At 38.8% G+C, this 20,188-nt stretch overlaps 1 pseudogene; it reads left to right on the plus strand.

Moving 5' to 3' along the window:
* The first annotated feature begins 19,134 nt into the window (after nucleotides 1-19,134).
* Nucleotides 19,135-19,234, plus strand: LOC127116497 (uncharacterized; annotated as a pseudogene).
* Nucleotides 19,235-20,188: the final 954 nt, after the last annotated feature.

Below are 20,188 nucleotides of genomic sequence, written 5' to 3' on the forward strand. Positions count from 1 at the left end.
TTCCTAGTCATTTTTGCCCTAAAACCAGGGTTTGGTATAAAATCGGGATATTTCTGATTCCTTGGGTGAAACTCATTTCCATGGCCCTCCATATGTCCACAAGAGTCTACATACAAAAAATTGGCTCTTTATTTGAGTCGGAGATGCTTCAATTGATCAATGGAATCGTAAATCAGACAGATTGGGAAGAGTCAACTGTGGGGCCAGAAAAGTCAACTCCTGACAGTTTGAAAGTGGAATCTCAAAATTCATGCCTAAGGAAGCCTACAGGTGAAATTTGATCAAGGTTGGATCATGGATTCATCATTTAATCAGGAGTTGCAGGAATTGAAAAAGTTACCAAATTTGGAAATAATTGACTTTCCATTTAAGGCAAGTTTTTATGGTTTTTGCACCCACTTTAAGCCTATATTCCATCAAGATGCAAGCTCCATTTGAAAATTTCTTCAACATGAAATTTGTTCCTATTGTTTCAAGCTTTCTAGAGATATAAAGTTTGTTTCATTTGGATTAAAAGTGAGAAAGTTAGGCTTGGTCAAAGTAAGACATTATTTTAGAACACTTAGAAACTTTTCTAAGTCCAAAATTTGCAAAATTTGTCAAGACTTATGGGCCAGATTTATTGCAGTTCAAGGCATCTTTTGAAAACACTTTCTTCATGACAGTTGTACCTTGATATGTCCTCTTTCACACCTTTTTGGAACCACCCCATTTGGATCATTGGTTTGGAAGATACACTCATCTAAGGTTGGTATCATAGGCTGAATTTTTTGACAGCATTTAGGCCAAACTGGCCCAACCATTTTGCAGCCATGAGACCTGAACTTTATGGCCATTTTTCACCTCTTTCCACTCACCATTTCCAGATGTGTTCAACATGAAAGATGTTAAGCTCCCTACCCTCTTTCTACTGTTTGCATTGCCTTGTCATTTGGTCATGTATTCATCAAGATACAAGGTCTTAAAGTCACCTTGTTGGGCCATTTTTGTGATGCACTAGAAAATCAAGTCAAACCAAAAACGACCCACACACCACTCTTTACCTCATTTGGCCATTTGCTTTTGGTTCACTCACTTAAGCTTTGCCACAACTAGATCTTCTAATACACCTCACCTTTTGGCACCACTTTTTGCATCATTTTCTCATAATCCAAACCAACATTCCAAGCCCATTAAGACACATTAGACCTACATATTTAAAGCTTTTAAAACCCTAATCTGAAGAGGGTTGGCTGCTGTATTTTCAAGGCAAGGCAAGAGAGAAAGATCAAGTGTCATCCCATTTCCATTTCACAAGTCCTTGAAGTTTCAAAGAGTATCTCATTCTTCCTTCCTTTCTTCCAATACCAAGAGGCAGTGGACTGTTTTCCACTAGGTAAGCCTTCTATTCCATCTTCCATGACTATATTCCATGCTTGTTCACTTCTATCTTCATGCTTACCATGCTTGCTTCATATTATTTTTTCATTTATGCCATTATTTCCATGCTTATTTTTTATGTTGTTATTATGTTTTGCATGCTTATGAACCCTTCAACATGAAACATTGCCTTAAGTTGGAATTTTGTAACATGATTTTTTTTTGTTGAATCCGGCCGCCTGAAGCCCCCTTGTTGTTCGCTTTTCTACATGTTAGAGTAATTATTTTTAACGAAACAAAGCACCATTGTGTTCTATATGTTCCAAACTCAAACTTTGATTTTTACATCACCTCATTTGGAGCCCTGTAGCATTAGTTATGTTGGTTTGAAAATGGAGAAAATGAGCTGCGTTTTTCATGTATGCTGAATTTGGGTGCATGAAGCCCCCTTGTTGTTCATTTTTCTACATGCTAGGGCCACTATTTTTCATAAAACAAAACATCATTGTGTTCTACATGTTCCAAACTCAAACTTTGATTTTTACATCATCCCATTTGGAGCACCATAGAGGGAGATATGTTAGTTGGAAGTTTGAAAAAAATTCCTGCGTTTCACGTGTATGCATACATGCATGGCTGTAGGGCTTTTTTTTCATTTGCATAAAAAAAATAACACGTATCCGCCCCTTGTTTTTGTCCGCTAGTGCATAAGTGGAAGCATCTCCAATTAATTCACATGTCACATGTTATTTCAAAATGTACATTTTTATAATTATGTCACATGCAGACTTTTATTCCGCTGGACCTGGGCTGCACGCGCGCTGCTATCCGCCCCCCCTGTATTCAGGTCTACTAACACACTAATCCTTTATTTTCATTTCTATTTTCTTTCTTTAATTCTTTTATTCATTTTTTACTCTGTTTTGATTTAATTAATAAAAAATATTTTATTTATTCATAAAAATACCAACAAATATATTTTACATTAATGTTTTATTTAATTTATTTAATTTTTATTTTCATATTTTATTTAATGTTAATATTTTATTTCAATTATTTATTTCAAATAGTCCTTTTAAGTACACTTTTTTTATTATTTTTATTTTCATGACTTAAAATTATTTTTAATTTCTGATTTTTGGGATGAGGGTTGACCAATGTCTCATGGTCAACCTGACATTTTATTGAAATTTTATTTCCCATTTTTAATTTATTTTGGATTTATTTTTGATCTAGTTTGCTTGGTTGACTTTTCATTTGACTTCTGTTTTATTTCAATTAATTTTTACACTAATTTTCATTATTTTTAAAATCTTTTTGGGGGATGATGATGTCCTGACCCCACCTAACTTAGTTTAATTTTTCATAATTTTTGTGATTAATTTACTATTTATTTGACATTTTTTAAGTTGACTTGACTTTTCGGTTGACTTTTCTATGATTGATGTTTGACATAGGGATTGCTTAGGGCAATTGAAGAGATATTTTGATCTTCCCTTGTTCATCTCATGTGACACATATTAGAGGCATTTCATCTTGATTTTATTTGATCCTTGCATCATTTCCCGATTAAATTATTCATTGGTTCTTTGTGTGCATAGTTTCACTTGTCTGATTTCATCTGACATTTTTTACACTTGTTTCTTTCATCCATGTTTCTATTGTTTGATTGTTTAACATGTTTATAATTGTCATACATTATTTAATGTCTTATTATTTCATTATTTGATTATTTGACTTGATCATATACTTGTTTATATATCTTATCTGTCTGATTAATAACCGTTGCCTACTTGTATGATGTATGAGGCATATATTATTATTGTTTGATTGCCATGAACAATCCCCATTCATAACAAATGTATCCCTCTCCCATGAAGTGTATAATATTTATTCTTTCACTCTTTATTCATCTGTTAATACAAGAATTAAAATGAACATTCGATAACCATTTCAAAACAAGATCAGAACCTCGATCCAACGTCGAGTAATCATTTTTTCAAAACCTAACAGAACCAGCAAGTATTCATCCATTTACCTTGTAAGTCGATTGCTTTATGCATCACCATCAACCCTGTAAGTCGATTGCTTTATGCATCACCATCAACCTTGTAAGTCGATTGCTTCATGCATCGCCATCTACCCTTATCCCTAGCACCTCTCCTTGCTCCATTCGTCGATTCTTGTTCCGTTTAGGTAGCACCCATTAGATAGAACCCTTTGTATGATAACATAGGTAGGATTCCCATATCCTTTGTATGATAACATAGGTAGGATTCCCATATCCTTTTGTATGATAACATAGGTAGTATTCCCATATCCTTTTGTATGATAACATAGGTAGGATTCCCATATTCTTTTGTATGATAACATAGGTAGGATTCCCATATCCTTTTGTATGATAACATAGGTAGGATTCCCATATCCTTTTGTATGATAACATAGGTAGGATTCCCATATTCTTTTGTATGATAACACAGGTAGAATTCCCTTATTCTTTTGTATGATAACATAGGTAGAATTCTCTCATTACTTTGCATGCTAACATTAGGTAGATGTTTCCATTTGTAAATCCTAACACATAGGTCCACATTGCATGACAACTCTAGGGCAGAGCTTCCCCATCTTTAGACCTTTCCGAGCTTCTCCGATCTTGTGGCATGTAGTCCGTTCTATTGCAAAGAGGTAACTTCCTAAGACTCGATTCAGCGAGCTGCGACACCTGCTGCTAGGACGTGAACACATTGCCCACTCTCCTTTGACACAACTGGTGTCCTCCTTTGTAAGTCCATGTTCAGATGGCAACCCCTATGTAGTCGAACTACGACAACTCTGATTCTCATTCCAGATGAGATACGTAGGCACAAGATGCAATGTCTTGCCGAGTTTGACTGACAACTAACAACTAATCTTTGCTTGTTTTCTCCCTCGTTGCGATCCTTTTCTCTCGCCCTCGTTGCGATCGAGACCTTCCCTTTCTCTCGCCCTAGTTGCAATCGAGACCTTTGTTCCCGTAGTTTAGCTGAACTACGGCTTGCTCTGATTCTCATTCCAGATGAGATACGTAGGCATAAGACGCGATGTCTTAGCGAGCACACTTCTCTTTAACCCATAGGTAGCCGAGCTACGAAGACTCTGATTCTCATGTTTAGATGAGATACGTATGCAGTGGATGCGGTATCCGTGCGAGTCATTTTCTTTTGACCTTTCTTTTAGTAAATAGTACCTTAGATAAACACACACCCTTTAGACATGAATAACAAGAGTGGATCCCGTAGAGTACTACGGATGCGTAAGGGTGCTAATACCTTCCCTTCGCATAATCGACTCCCGAACCCAAGATTTGGTTGCGAGACCTTGTCTTTTCCTTTCCTTTCTCCAAGTTTACTTTGAGCGTTTCCTTTCCCTCCTTTAGGATAAATAACGCACGGTGGCGACTCTTCTGTCATTTTCTTTTTCGCCGGTTGTTTCTTCGCACACTATATTTTTTAGGCTGCGACAGCTGGCGACTCTGCTGGGGACCAGGTTTCCCTAAGCAAGTCCCTCCTAGCTTTTGTAGGTTTCTTGTTTGTTGGGTGTTTATTCTTTTGTGCAGTTATTTATTTTCAGCATTTACCTGCTTTACCTTATTGCATTCATGTACATATGTTTGCTGTATCTGTGGGTTCTGTGGGTTGACTGTTTGTTGGGATGGGATGTTTTATGAGAGATAAACCCACTACCCAGGCTTGAGCGTACACACAGGTTTTAGAATGGATAGTCATGAGGCTTGTGTGGCATGTTGCTACGTTAAGTCGTTCATGAGACCCACATCCAGACGAGGTTTCTTTTGGATATATTTTGTCCTATGGGTGTTCCGTAACGACAGATATTCCTCTAGAAATCGTCGACTCTGGTGACCATTTCCCGAGAACTCAGTCGAGGCCTCTCCTCCGAGACACGTTTATGTTAGCTCTGGTGGGCGCATTCTCGTTGCTCAATCCGAGGACCCCGAGACTGGGAACTTGCTTTAGGATGTCCTGTTGAGGGGAGTCAGTGGAGGTCTTTTATCCTGTAATAATGCCAAACCTTCAGCGGTAAACGTATTATTCTCGACTAAAAGGCTGAAGCTGACAAACTTCTGTTCTTAGAACCTACCAGTGAGGGGCGGGCTAAATTCAGGAAACCTTAACCTCCAACCAACCTGGTTTTCTGGAGCAGAGTTTTGATCTTGTATTATATTCCTCAGTGGGTTTTGTAACACCCCAAAATTTGCCCCTCTTATTCACGTATTCATTTTTAGGTCATTTAACATTAGATACATTGCATTTCATCATGTCAATTGGGATTAGCTCCAAGAAGCTTGAACATCATCCAGGACACTTTGTGGGTTCTATTTAGATGATCAGTCAACACAAGGGAAAGACTTGAGTTACTTCCAATAGGGGTCTATTCGTCAGTTAAAACGTTAATCTTGAAGGAGCAAAGGTTTGTTCATGAGCTGTCATGCTCGCTAGGCGAAGCCCACGTGTTATGCAAAAAAAAAACGAAAAACGAAAATAAATAAATAAATAAATAAATTAAATAAATAAATAAATAAAAGAAAAAATCTCAGACTTGGACCTCTCTCATTTGAGCCCACAAAGCCATGAAAATCAGGTTATAAAAGAGGGAGAACAGACAGAAAAAGGAAGAGAAGAAAAACACTCTGAGGTTTCCTTGGAACAAAACCCTGGACAAAACCTGGAAAGAAACCTAGACAGAGAGAGTGAGAATTAATCTACAGCAACCTCCAGGCAACTCTGAAAGGTTCATTCTGACTCACACACTTTCAGCTAAAGCAAACCCTAACATTGGTTTGCAAATCCAGCCGTGCCATTTGATTTCAACCGATCTCTCCAATCAGGTTTGCCCTATATCCATCATCTTTATGCCTTTAATTTGAATGCTCTAAATGTATGAGGTATTATGGGTGAATTTGATACCCTTTTGATGCATGTGTTTGACAAGAGGTTTAAGCCTCCTACCCTTGGTTGCTTTTTGTGAGCTTTTTGTGAATTGAAATGGCATGATTCATGTGGTTACATTTTGATTTGGGGGCAACTCTTGGTTACCCTATCTTGTTTCTCTAACCTGTTTGTTGAGTTTTGTTTTGTGAGGGCTCACATGACTTTTGTAGGGATAACTTGCGTGGTTTCCCACCTTATTTGTGGGATACCCCCTGGAGGTTCATTTCGATTACCTGTACTGATCCACTTTCTTTGATGATGTTAGCTTGGAAGGATCTCAGGGTTTATCGTTCCTTTAATTGCTGTTACCTCGGATCTTCATCCGTGTGGTACTTTTACATTTTTCCCGCATTTTACTGCTTTCCTAGCTGGAAGACCTCGATAGGAGGCAATGTTTTTGTGTTTACTTTATGCAGGTTCCTTTGTCCAGGACTCCTTTTGCATGAGCATCCCTAACCCTACCAACTCATTGATTTTTTTCTTCTCCTAAGAACACGTTAACTCCTTCTACTACAGGCGAGTAAGTCTCCAAAGGTCGAGCATCCGGTAGATTTCGTAGTAACGTCGTTCGTCCAAAACCCAATCCATAACCCCGTAGTTAGCCGAACTACGACTTGCTCTGATTCTCATTCCAGATGAGATACGTAGGCATAAGACGCGATGTCTTAGTGAGCACAATTACCCTTAACCCCTAGGTAGCCGAGCTACGAAGACTCTGATTCTCATATTCATATGAGATACGTATGCAGTGGATGCGACATCCGTGCGAGTCATTTTCTTTTGACCCTTTTTTTTTAGTAAATAACACATTAGATAAACCCACACCCTTTAGACAAGAACTACAAAAGTGGATCCCGTAGAGTACTACGGATGCGTAGGGGTGCTAATACATTCCCTTCGCATAATCGACTCCCGAACCCAAGATTTAGTTGCGAGACCCTGTCTTGTCCTTTCCTTTTTCCAGGTTTACTTCGAGCGTTTCCTTTCCCTCCTTTGGGATAAATAACGCACGGTGGCGACTCTCCTGTCTTTCTTCGCCGGTTGTTTTTTTTTGCATTCCATTTTTCAGGTTGCGACAGGTTTCTCTTCAGACAGTGCAACCCGATAGATGTTCAAGCAGATACAGCAGTCCTGATTTCCATGTCAATGCATTGCATCACATCATTCTGCATTCATATCATTTAACACATGTTTATCCATTTCTAGGGGGTTTACATCTTCTTCCTGATTCCGGTCGGGGTTTTCTGGTTCTCCTGAGATGGATATTGGCAGAAAGAGACACGTCGCCTACAAGTTTCCTGTGGTTTGTTTGGAGCCTATTCAACAGCTGATGAAGTTAATGAATCACGATTCTCTAGAAGGATTCCGGAAGGAGTACGGTTTGATTCTAAGTTTTGTCACAGTTCTTTCCAAGGATCAACATGATGCTCTCTTCACACTGATGCAGTTCTATGACCTTCCATTGAGGTGTTTCACATTCCCGGATTATATTTTGGTCCCTACTTTGGAGGAGATTGCCAGTTTTCTCAGAGTTCCTATTAAGTCACAGTTGTTGTTCTACAATTCTGAGTTTCTTCCCGATCTCAGCATGGTTGCTTCGGCCACATATTTGGGGAAATCAGTCTTGAAGGCTAATATGTGTCAGAAAGGAGGAGTCAGTGGTTTTCATTTGAGTTTCTTACTGGGAGAAGAAAAGAAGAAGCTTGAAGATGGTGACCAGAGGGGTTTCAATGCTGTGTTGGCTCTTTGTGTGTATGGGATTGTCCTGTTCCCTAATGTTGCGAAATTTGTGGACATGGATGCAATACGCCTCTTCGTGTTGGGAAATCCAGTGTCGACCTTGTTAGGAGATTTCTTTCATTCAGTGCATCACAGAAATGAGAATAGAAAAGGAGGAGTGGTGAATTGTTGTGCGCCTTTGTTTTATAAGTGGTTCAATTCTCACCTACCCAAGTCAGGAGCATTCATTGATGTCGAGGACTCGTTGAGTTGGTCGAAGAGATTGATGGGGTTGAGAGTTGGAGATATTTCTTGGTGGTCTGACCGAAGCTTGTTTCGGGAGGATATCATTCACAGTTGTGGGAATTTCTCAAATGTACCGTTGGTAGGAAGAAGAGGGGGAATCAACTATAATCCTTCTCTAGCAGTTAGACAGTTTGGATATGCTTTAAGAACTCCGCCTTTGGAAAAGGATGTGGAAGAATCTCTGTTTTTCCATTCTTCATCTGATTTGATTGTGTCCTGTAAGGCAGCTGAGGCCTGGCTCAAGGTGATCAAGAGAGGAAGAACTGTGCTTGGAAAAGGAGATTGTAGAACTTACCCTCAGTATGAAGAGTGGCTTCAAGGAAGAGTCGAAGAGTTTGGTCTGCCGTTTCCTATTGAAGAACCTTTATATCCACCTACTCTTGAGCAGTCAACAATGGTGAGCCGAGAGGAGTATGACAAATTGAAGAATGCCATGGAGGAGCTTCAAACTGAAAACTCGGAGTTAAGTGTGAAGTTGCAAGACTATATGCATCAATTCCATGAGGCAGAATATTAGAAGGGAGAAGCCGTCAAATTGCAAGAGGAAGCAGAGAGGAAATTAGCTGTAGAGGTGGACTTTGATCGCTCGACTTTATGAGTCGAATTTGGGGTACAAACTGCAAGTGCACAGTTCTATCGCGTAGTTTTAAAAGATATCGATCCCACAGGGACTTATGAATCGATATACCGTTATCTAAGGTTACTACGTAAAGCTAAGGTGAATAATGGTTGATTGTTTGGGGGCGAAGCTAAAAACTAAACTAAGATCTAGATTAAATATTAATAAAGCGGATATCGGTATGTAGTTCGTCGTAATTAGGGAATCAATTCTTTGTCGGTTTCTTGGTTTTAAAATAAATCATTTCAGTTAACTTTATTGATTAAAGGTTTTATCTCAAACTCTCGCTCTGTTGAATAAACCATGATTTTATGTTAATGTAGCTGTCACTTATAATTAAGTCAAAAACCACTTTTTGAAAGCAATAAAGTTGCAGAAACTCTTTTTAAGAAAACACTGACCGTTTTAAACACCCTTATCTCAAACTCTCGCTCTGTTGACTTAGGTTATACAATTAAACCCGAATGCTTAACTCTCGTCCTCACATTCAATCTTTAAGAATACTTTTTGGAAAAGGTCAGAATTTAATTAACTCTAAAACTTGCTCTCGCCCTGATCTAGAATTAATGCCTAATTTACACTGTCCAGTTAAAACCTCAAACTCTCGCTCTATTGATTTTAACTTCTTTATGTCTTTTACTTTTGTAAAAAATCTTGTTATTAAACCTGTAAATTGAGACCGTAAAAAGATTGATTTTAATTTTAAGTTTAATTAGACCGACTTAGTCTTGATCCCTTATTCCGCTTACTTTACATACCGATATCTAGGCAAATTAGCCAGACATGCTAAACAAACAAAAATACATATCATGCATAAACAGACTCATCCCAGGCAGATAATATAAATAATTAATAAAACAAAGCATTAAATAATGATTAAAGAACCTGAATGCGTTAAACAATAGTCTTGAACACTCCACCACAAGCCGGTAGGATTTGTTCTCGGATTCTTCAATTAAACAATAACTTAAACCAAGGAAAAATAAAAAAAAACTAGATTCTAACGTAAGGTTAGATCCGGTAAAAGTTGCACAATAGTTTCCGGTGTAGAAACTATTGTGCGAAAAGAATTTATTGAATGCTAGAAAAGAAAATAGAATTGCAAAAAGGTAAAACAATAAAAATTCTGCAAAGTAATACTATAAAAATATAAGCCTAAACTGCTGGAAGAAAAAAAATGAGAGAACGGCAAAAGGCGTGGAAAATCTCCGAACCCTGAGCTTTCCCAATTAGCTGCTATTTATACTGCTACTTGTGTAACGGCTTTCCAAGGGTTTTCGTATGCGCGGTCTTTTCGTTCCGAGGGTCAAGCGTGGAAATAGCTTTCAACGTGGTCAGTTGAGTTCCTAGTGCCAAAAATATAGGGGAATGGTGTGACGTCCGTCACACCATGTGTGACGCTCGTCACAGGAGTGTGCTTAGTGTGACGCTCGTCACAACCTTTGTGACGCCCGTCACAGGTACAACGTGCGCTTTCTTTGGGCTGGGCTTGGTCTTTGTTATTTGTTTCCTTTTTATTCCTTTTTACACCTCTTTTTCTTCCCTTTTTCACTTTTGCTTCAAAATGGATACCTGACATAAATAGAAAGGAAATACCGCATAATATCTGATAAAATGAGATAAATTAAAGTAAATGATAATATAATCTAATTGAATTAAGTCCTAAAATGTGATATAATTTCATGTTTCCAAACTCCCCCATACTTAGATCTTTGCTTGTCCTCAAGCAAAATACAGTATAGAAATCGTTTTAAAAATTTAGCCAGATGAAATTTCAAAACACACATCAATTCGTAATAGGTTGCAATTGGATTTTGTTTAGAAGCAACTTGAGTTAAATCTTGATATCAACAACTACCGTCACAACCTAGATAACCCTGCCTTGTGCAAATCAGTTCAAGTACTGCTATTATAGCTATCCTGGTTCCCTTATTCTTATTTCACCCGTTTTCATTCTAGCGAAATCACATTAAGCCCTTTATCTTTTCGCGCACATAGTGGAGTAACCGGTTAGTGATTATGATCCCCATTTTAGCTAGAAGTTCTGGTACATAAGTCGGATAACTTCGTTATTCAGTCCAATGCAAATTGCGGGGGATCGAACCGTAGTCCGCCCTACCGAGTTCAGTACCAGATACCTACTGAACCAACTCATAATGGATCTTTCATATTGTGTTTTTGTATGATCTGCAACCTTTAGATTAAATGATCTGGTAAGGATCACCTAATTTAATTAGTGCATTTCCTGATATATTTATATATATATATATATTTTTTTTTCTCGTTACTTTGGGAATCATCCACTTATATTCATCGGCTCTCCACGTAGTTTGCTATTAAGATGGTGCTGACTTCTCGTATAAACTACTTGGGGTTACTATAAAACTAAAAGTTCAAGGAATCGGTATAATAGGTACTTATCCTGATCTAACATGTTGAGGTTCTCAGAGCGTTGTTATGGTAATGATTTTGTTTTGATTTCACTCAAGTTTTATAAAATAAGCAACCTTTATACTTATTTGGTGTGTTAAATTTTTGTTATGGCTCAAGAAAATTGAGGGGAATAGATAATACGAATTTTATTCACACTCGGGACTTAAAATAATAGAATTTTTTTTTTTTTTTTTTTTTTTTTTTTTTTTTTTAGTAATTAAAATAACAATGGAGGGAAAGGTACATACTTGAAGAAATGGAAATAGAAAGAACATGGTTTCCCCCCCATACTTAAACTAAACATTGTCCCTAATGTTTTAAGGAAGTGAAATACAATATGGAAAGGAAAGAGAAACTACAACTAAGGTTGTCTTCCGCCTCTGGTTCTTGGACCTTCTATGGGAAATTGTAGCCTGGTACTCAATTGGTTTTGGGTTAAGGAGTACTCGGTGTTAAACATACGGAAGGTTGTGGTACCGGTTAAAAATTCGTCTTCACCGGCGGGAGTGGTGTAGTCGTATGAACTTAAGAATTCTAAGGTTAGGGATGGGTAGGTGGGTTGATTATGAGTGCAAAGGAAGGTTAAGTTGGCTTGACGGAGCATCCATTCGATACCTTGGAGTAAGCCTAATTGTTGTAAACAAGTTAAATCGGGGTACCTGGTGGAAACGACGCCTCGCTGTTGGAAACGCTCGAATTGCTCCCTTTGAGTTTTTTCATCTTCGGATCGGAAGATGATATTTCCAAAATTCTGATTTCCCGCCATTGTGATGAATGAATTTTTGAAGGGGTGATTTGGAAAGAAAAGAAATGTATTTGATAGGAGAGGAATTTGGAAGTTGGAAAGAAGAAGTGGTTGAAAAGTAATTAAGTGTGGTTGAATGGAAATTAATGGGGAAGGTAAAAAGTAAAAAGGTGTAACGTTCGTCTCCAACGGCTCCTTAACGTTCACTAGTCTGAAGGGTGTTACGCTCGTCACAGGGATGTGACGTTCGTAACAGGCACTTGGTGTGCCGTCCGTTATGGATTTGTGTGACGCTCGTCACACATTCCATTTTGGCAAGGCTTCAGTAGCGTTTCACAGAATCACTTTGATAAAGGATTTAATTTTTGTTATTTATTTTGTTTTGTTTTGCTTATGATTGGTTTATTCTGAAATTTAATTTATTGTGCACGCTTAATCTGCTTTGTATAATAATAATTCATAGGTAGCAACAGTAGAGCATAATAGCTATTGCATAATAAAATTAAATAAACAACTTCAATAAAATGATCATAATGTAATACAGGAAAGGAAAACAATGAAATGAAAGAGAAATAAATGTGAACATGAATTCAAATAACATTAATAAATAATCTAACTTAAAACTAAATAACTTAGAAAAATAACTAAATTCTATCCCTCTGTACGATCTCTGGCCGGAGGAGCAAAAGAGTTAACATGATGTAGCAACTCGTGAAACTGATTCGTCATACTGCTCATGTATCCTAGAACTTCGTGTCTCATGTTAGTAAATTCTCCTCTGAGGGCATCTTGTTCTGACATCAAAGCTTCAATGGCGGTGTTATAATCAGTTCCGGGCATATGATGCCGGAGGTCGGATATGGCTGATTCTTCGGTCTGAACAGGCTGAGGAGGAGGGTCAATCTCATAATACCCGGATGGTGTCTGAGGGTCAGATTCAACATGAGGGATCTGGTCATCATAAGTCTCATAGTCATCACAAATCTCATAATCCTGGATGGATTCAGTGGATCTAGCAGGAGAGGGAGTTTCGTTCAGGTTGTAGAGCCAGTTACTGCGGTTATGAACACTAGTCCTAGGATCAGACATGGTGAATAGGCAAAGAACTTGGTTATTAGTTATAAGCTCAAACTCATCAGTCCCAAGGTTTGCTATAAACATAGTGTTGAAGAGGAAGGGTATACTCATAGTAGTAATGCCACAAAAAGGGCTCAGGTCAAGCATGGGCTGACGTAATCCAATAGCATTACCTATCATAGTTATCAAACCGCCTATTCTAATGGGTGCTCGCTCATCCTGGATAAGGTGGTCCAAATTAGCTAACATAAAAGTGGCACCGTTTACTGGACGGTTCTGGGAAGCACAAAATATGATGAAGAGTTCATCACGTGAAACTGAAGTACTATTTGGCTTCTTCCCAAATAAAGTGTGGGTCAGGATCTTATGGAAATAGCGAAAGGCCGGGTTGTGTATGTTTCCAGAGAGAAACTCATGTTCTTCGGGCTCATCATTTCCAGTCAGCTTACCCCAAAAGTGTTCAAGTTCTCTATGTTCAAAAAGTTCTTCCTGGCTTACTGTGAATGTGTCAAAGGAGGTAGGAAAACCCAAAAGATTGGTAAAGTCTCTAATATTAAATTGGTACTCCATATTGAACATTCTGAACTGGATAAAACCTCTGCTAATTCCTTTTCCATGGCTGGGTAGATAGATTAATGAGCTAAGGAATTCTAGTGTGAGTCTCCGGTAGGTGGTGAAATGTCTCAGGATAGGGGATGTCTCCCATCCTATCTGGTTCAGCAAATACAGGACACTCTGTCTAAGTCCAAGGGCAGTCATAGCCCAATCATCAGCATATAAACTAGGTAGCATCTCTCTAGTGGCTAGTTCTTCAAACTTTTGTTTCTGAGCCATTCCTCTGAATTTGATACTCATACGATCAAAATGTCCCATCTGGTTAGTGTTAGCTAGAGAGAAGAAAACATGAGTTTTAGTCAGGATTTGGCCAAATGCCGAAAGAGGAAAAAATTATTATTATATATATTTTTTTTTCTTTTGAATTAAAATAAATCAGGAATTAATACTAAACAGAAATTAAAAGAATAATTTAGAAAAAAAATAGGAAAATGATAATAATAGAATAAGAAAATAATTGTGGGTTGTCTCCCACTAAGCGCTTTGTTTAAATGTCGCAAGCTCGACAAAGAAACTGTTAAGTATGGTCTATAGGTCCTGGGGGCATTTCGTCTAAGTGTAGGATTTGCGAATCTCCATTGGTTTCCGCATAATGATAGTGTTTTAGACGTTGTCCGTTTACGGTAAACGGTTCTGTGGATTTGCCTTTAATTTCTATTGCTCTACTGGGGAAGATGTTAGTGATATGGAAAGGTCCTGACCATCTGGATCGTAGTTTTCCCGGGAATAACTTTAGTCTAGAGTTAAATAAAAGGACTGCGTCGCCTTGCTTGAAGATTTTCCTTGATATACGCTTGTCATGCCATTGTTTTGTTCTTTCTTTATAGATTCTGGCATTTTCATAGGCGTCTCTTCTGAGTTCTTCTAATTCGTTTATGTCAAGGTATCTCTTTTCACCGACGGCTTTATAGTTTAGATTCAGATTTCTAATAGCCCAATAGGCTTTATGTTCTAATTCTACCGGGAGGTGACAGGATTTTCCATAAATGAGCTTAAATGGGGTCGTCCCTATGGGGGTTTTATAAGCAGTTCGGTATGCCCACAAAGCTTCTGGTAATTTCAATGACCAATCTTTCCTTGAAGTGGCGACCGTTTTTTCTAGTATTTGCTTGATTTCTCTGTTAGATACTTCCACTTGTCCACTGGTCTGAGGGTGGTAAGGTGTCGCTATCCTATGTCTCACTCCATATTTAAATAATAATTTTTCGAGTACCTTGGATATAAAGTGCGATCCACCATCACTGACTACTATTCTTGGGATGCCAAATCTCGGAAATATTATATTCTTAAAGAGTCTAGTTACTACTCGGGTGTCGTTTGTTGGGGAGGCTACAACTTCGATCCATTTTGATACGTAGTCAACTGCCACGAGTATGTATTTGTTACCGAAAGAGGATGGAAAAGGTCCCATGAAGTCTATTCCCCACACGTCGAAGATCTCTACTTCCAAAATACCTTTTTGTGGCATCTCGTCACGTCTAGATATGTTTCCCGTGCGTTGACATCTGTCACATTCCTAAATAGCCGCATGTACGTCCTTCCATATAGTTGGCCAATAAAAGCCGGCTTGTAGGATTTTAGAGCAGGTCTTGGATGTACTTGTGTGTCCACCATAAGGAGCGGAGTGGCAGTGTTGGATTATATTTTCTACCTCTTCTTCGGGTATACATCGACGGAAAATACCATCGGGGCCTCTTTTGAAGAGTAAGGGATCATCCCAGTAATAGTGTTTTATGTCGTAGAAGAATCGTTTCTTCTGCTGGTAAGATAAAGTAGGTGGAACTATTCCGGCAGCTAAATAATTGACGAGATCAGCGTACCATGGTGTGGCAGATATAGCTAAGGTGGTTTCTACTTGCATGTCGGAGTTGTTCTCTTCCAAAGTAGCTATAAGTTTGTCATACGAGAAATCATCATTAATTGATGTTCTTTCCGGTTCAAGGTTCTCAAGTCTAGAGAGGTGGTCTGCTACTACGTTTTCAGTTCCTTTCTTGTCCTTGATTTCTAAGTCGAATTCTTGTAGCAACAAGATCCATCTTAGGAGTCTAGGTTTAGCATCCTTTTTTGTTAAAAGGTACTTGATAGCAGCGTGATCAGTGTAAACTATTATTTTAGCTCCGACCAAGTAAGAACGAAATTTATCTAGCGCAAATACCACTGCTAGGAGTTCTTTCTCGGTAGTGGCGTAATTCATTTGTGCTTCATCCAGGGTTCTGCTTGCGTAATATATAACGTGAAGCTTTTTATCCTTTCGTTGTCCTAAAACATCACCTATAGCATAATCGCTGGCATCGCACATTATTTCGAATGGTTCGTTCCAGTCTGGTGTCTGCATTATGGGTGCGGAGATCAATGCTTGCTTAAGCGTTTGAAATGCTTTTAAACAGTTATCGTCGAATATGAATTCAACATCTTTCATCAACAGTCCGGTTAAAGGTTTAGTTATCTTAGAGAAGTCTTTGATGAATCGTCGGTAAAAACCGGCGTGTCCTAAAAAGCTTCGTACTTCTCTCACGGTTCTTGGGGGTTGAAGATTTTCGATTACCTCTATTTTGGCCTTATCTACTTCAATTCCTCTGTTCGAGATGATGTGTCCTAAGACAATTCCTTCTTGTACCATAAAGTGGCACTTTTCCCAATTAAGTACTAAGTTTACTTTTACACATCGCTCAAGAACTCTTTCCAGGTTTTCAAGGCATTCTTCGAAACTTTGTCCGTATACAGAAAAGTCATCCATAAATACTTCCATGATGTTTTCGAGAAAGTCGGCGAAAATTGCCATCATGCATCTTTGAAAGGTTGCAGGGGCATTACACAGACCAAACGGCATTCGTCTATAAGCGAAGGTACCAAAAGGGCACGTGAACGTTGTCTTTTCTTGGTCATCAGGGTGAATTGGTATTTGAAAGAAGCCTGAATAACCGTCTAGATAACAGAAATGTGAATGTTTTGCTAATCGTTCTAACATTTGGTCAATGAATGGTAAAGGGAAATGATCTTTTCGGGTTGCTTTGTTTAGTTTCCTATAATCAATGCACATTCTTCATCCTGATTCGATTCGTTTAGTTATAGTTTCCCCTTTTTCGTTTTCAATAACGGTTATGCCTCCTTTCTTTGGTACAACGTGCACAGGACTAACCCATTTGCTATCAGATATAGGATATATAATACCTGCTTCCAATAACTTGGTTATTTCCTTCTTTACTACCTCACTCAGGATCGGATTTAGTCTTCTCTGGTGTTCCCTAGAGGTTTTACAGTCTTCTTCTAACATGATGCGGTGCATACAAATAGAAGGACTTATTCCTTTAAGATCGGTGATGTGGTACCCTAGTGCGGTTGGGTACTTCCTTAAGATATGTAAGAGTTTTTCTGTTTCGAGTCTCCCTAGGTCTGCATTAACTATCACAGGTCGTTCAAGTTCTAAGTCTAGGAATTCATATCTCAGATTTTTGGGAAGTGTTTTCAGATCAGGGGTTGGTTTGTTAAGACATTGCGTAGGATCCGGTGTTATTGCTAAACATTGGTTAGATCTGTCTTCTACAATGCAGTCAAATGATTTGTCTTCTTCTAACTCTGCTTCTTTTATGCATTCATCGATGATATCCATGAAGTAACATGTATCTTCTATTGCAGGTGCTTTCAAGAATTGGGAAAGAATGAATTCAATTTTCTCTTCACCTACTTCGAAGGTGAGTCGTCCTCGTTTTACGTCTATGATTGCACCGGCAGTTGCTAAGAATGGTCTTCCCAGTATAATGGGTGTAATATCATCTTCTCTAATGTCCATAATTGTAAAATCAGTGGGAATGTAGAATTGACCTATGCGTACGGGAACGTTTTCAAGGATTCCTACAGGATATTTGATGGAACGATCTGCTAGTTGCACAGACATTTTGGTTGGTCTTAATTCTCCCATTTCCAGTTTCTTACATATGGATAAAGGCATAACGCTAATTCCTGCTCCTAAATCGCATAGGGCTTTGTCGATGACAAATTTTCCTATGTGACAGGGTATAGAGAAACTACCTGGATCCTTGAGTTTAGGGGGCATGTTTTGGATTATGGCGCTACATTCGGCAGGGAGTGTAACGGTTTCGCTATCCTCAAGTTTCCTCTTATTAGAAAGGATTTCTTTTAAGAATTTAGCATATGAGGGCATCTGCGTAATAGCTTCGGTGAATGGAATTGTAACGTTTAATTGTTTAAGGAGATCAACAAATTTTCTAAATTGGCCCGCATCTTTGGTTTTAACAAGCCTTTGAGGGTAAGGTATAGGTGGTTTGTAAGGTGGTGGAGGTACATAAGGTTCCTTCTTTTCTAGGGTTTCCTTATTACTCTCTTCCTTTTCCTTAGGTTCACTTCCCTCAGTTGATTTCTTAGGGTTTTGGTTTTCTATCCTTGGATCAGACGGTCCTTCCACTTCCGTTCCACTCCTTAATATAATTGCATGAGCGTGGTTTCTCGGGTTAGGTTGGGGCTGTCCAGGGAATGTACCAGTTGGGGCAGCAGTAGGTGCTTGTTGTTGAGCTACTTGTGATATTTGTGTTTCCAGCATTTTGTTATGGGTAGCCAAGGTATCTACTTTGCTTGCTAGTTGTTTAAGTTGTTCGCCAGTGTGTACATTCTGGTTTAAGAAATCTTTATTGATTTGTTGTTGGGAAGCTATAAAGTTTTCCATCATGATTTCCAAGTTGGATTTCCTAGGGGCGTTATTGTTAGGCATGGATGGGTTCGGTTTCTGATATCCCGGAGGTATAGCTGGGGCTTGATTTGGAGACTGTCCAGGTGCGTACAAAGCGTTATTGCTCTTATATGAAAAGTTTGGATGGTTCTTCCAATTTGAGTTATAGGTGTTCGAATAGGGGCTTCCTTGAGCATAGTTTACTTGTTCTGCTTGGATTCCTGTCAAGAGTTGACAGTCCGTAGGAGTGTGGCCTTGGATTCCACAGACCTCGCAATTCTGAGTTATAGCAACCACGGCGGCTGGGGGTGATACGTTTAAACTTTCAATTTTCTGAACCAAAGCATCCACTTTTGCGTTAACGTGATCAAGGTTACTTATCTCGTACATGCCAGTTTTCGTTTGAGGTTTTTCCACCGTTGTTCGTTCGGTTCCCCACTGATAGTGGTTTTGGGCCATGCTCTCGATAAGCTGGTAAGCATCAGCATAAGGTTTGTTCATTAATGCACCACCTGCAGCGGCGTCTATTGTTAACCTTGTGTTGTATAAGAGACCATTATAAAATGTGTGAATTACTAACCAGTCTTCCAAACCATGGTGTGGGCAAAGTCTCATCATGTCTTTGTATCTTTCCCATGCTTCGAAAAGAGACTCGTTGTCTTTCTGTTTAAATCCGTTTATCTGGGCTCTTAACATAGCTGTTTTGCTTGGCGGAAAGTATCGGGCAAGAAAAACTTTCTTCAACTCGTTCCATGTGGTGACTGAGTTGGAAGGGAGAGATTGAAGCCATCTTCTAGCGCTATCTCTTAATGAGAAAGGAAAAAGACGAAGTCGAATTGCCTCTGAAGTGACACCATTAGCTTTAACAGTATCAGCGTATTGAACAAATACGGATAAATGAAGGTTTGGATCCTCGGTAGGATTTCCAGAGAATTGGTTCTGTTGCACCGCCTGCAACAGCGAAGGTTTAAGTTCGAAGTTGTTTGCTTCGATTGCGGGCGGAGCAATACTTGAATGCGGCTCATCTTGCGATGGAGCGGCGTAATCTCTAAGAGCACGAGCTGGTTCTGCCATCTCGGTTATCGAAGGAAAAAGGTTTTTGAAATCAGGAAGTTCTATAGGAGGGAGATTGTTTGCAGCACGATATTCCCGAATTCGTCGTAAGACTCGGAGATATAGTTCGATATCGTTGATTCGTAAATAGAGCGGTTCGCCTTGTGAGCGAGTGCGTGGCATACAAATCAACGAAAGAAAGAATAGAAGAAAAGAGAAACCTTAGTCTCTATAGCGTAACGGAAGAGTTACGATATCGATTAAATAGAAGTCCCCGGCAACGACGCCAAAAACTTGATCGCTCGACTTTATGAGTCGAATTTGGGGTACAAACTGCAAGTGCACAGTTCTATCGCGTAGTTTTAAAAGATATCGATCCCACAGGGACTTATGAATCGATATACCGTTATCTAAGGTTACTACGTAAAGCTAAGGTGAATAATGGTTGATTGTTTGGGGGCGAAGCTAAAAACTAAACTAAGATCTAGATTAAATATTAATAAAGCGGATATCGGTATGTAGTTCGTCGTAATTAGGGAATCAATTCTTTGTCGGTTTCTTGGTTTTAAAATAAATCGTTTCAGTTAACT

This window comes from Lathyrus oleraceus, chromosome 1, assembly GCF_024323335.1.
Source record: "Lathyrus oleraceus cultivar Zhongwan6 chromosome 1, CAAS_Psat_ZW6_1.0, whole genome shotgun sequence".
NCBI lineage: Eukaryota > Viridiplantae > Streptophyta > Magnoliopsida > Fabales > Fabaceae > Lathyrus > Lathyrus oleraceus.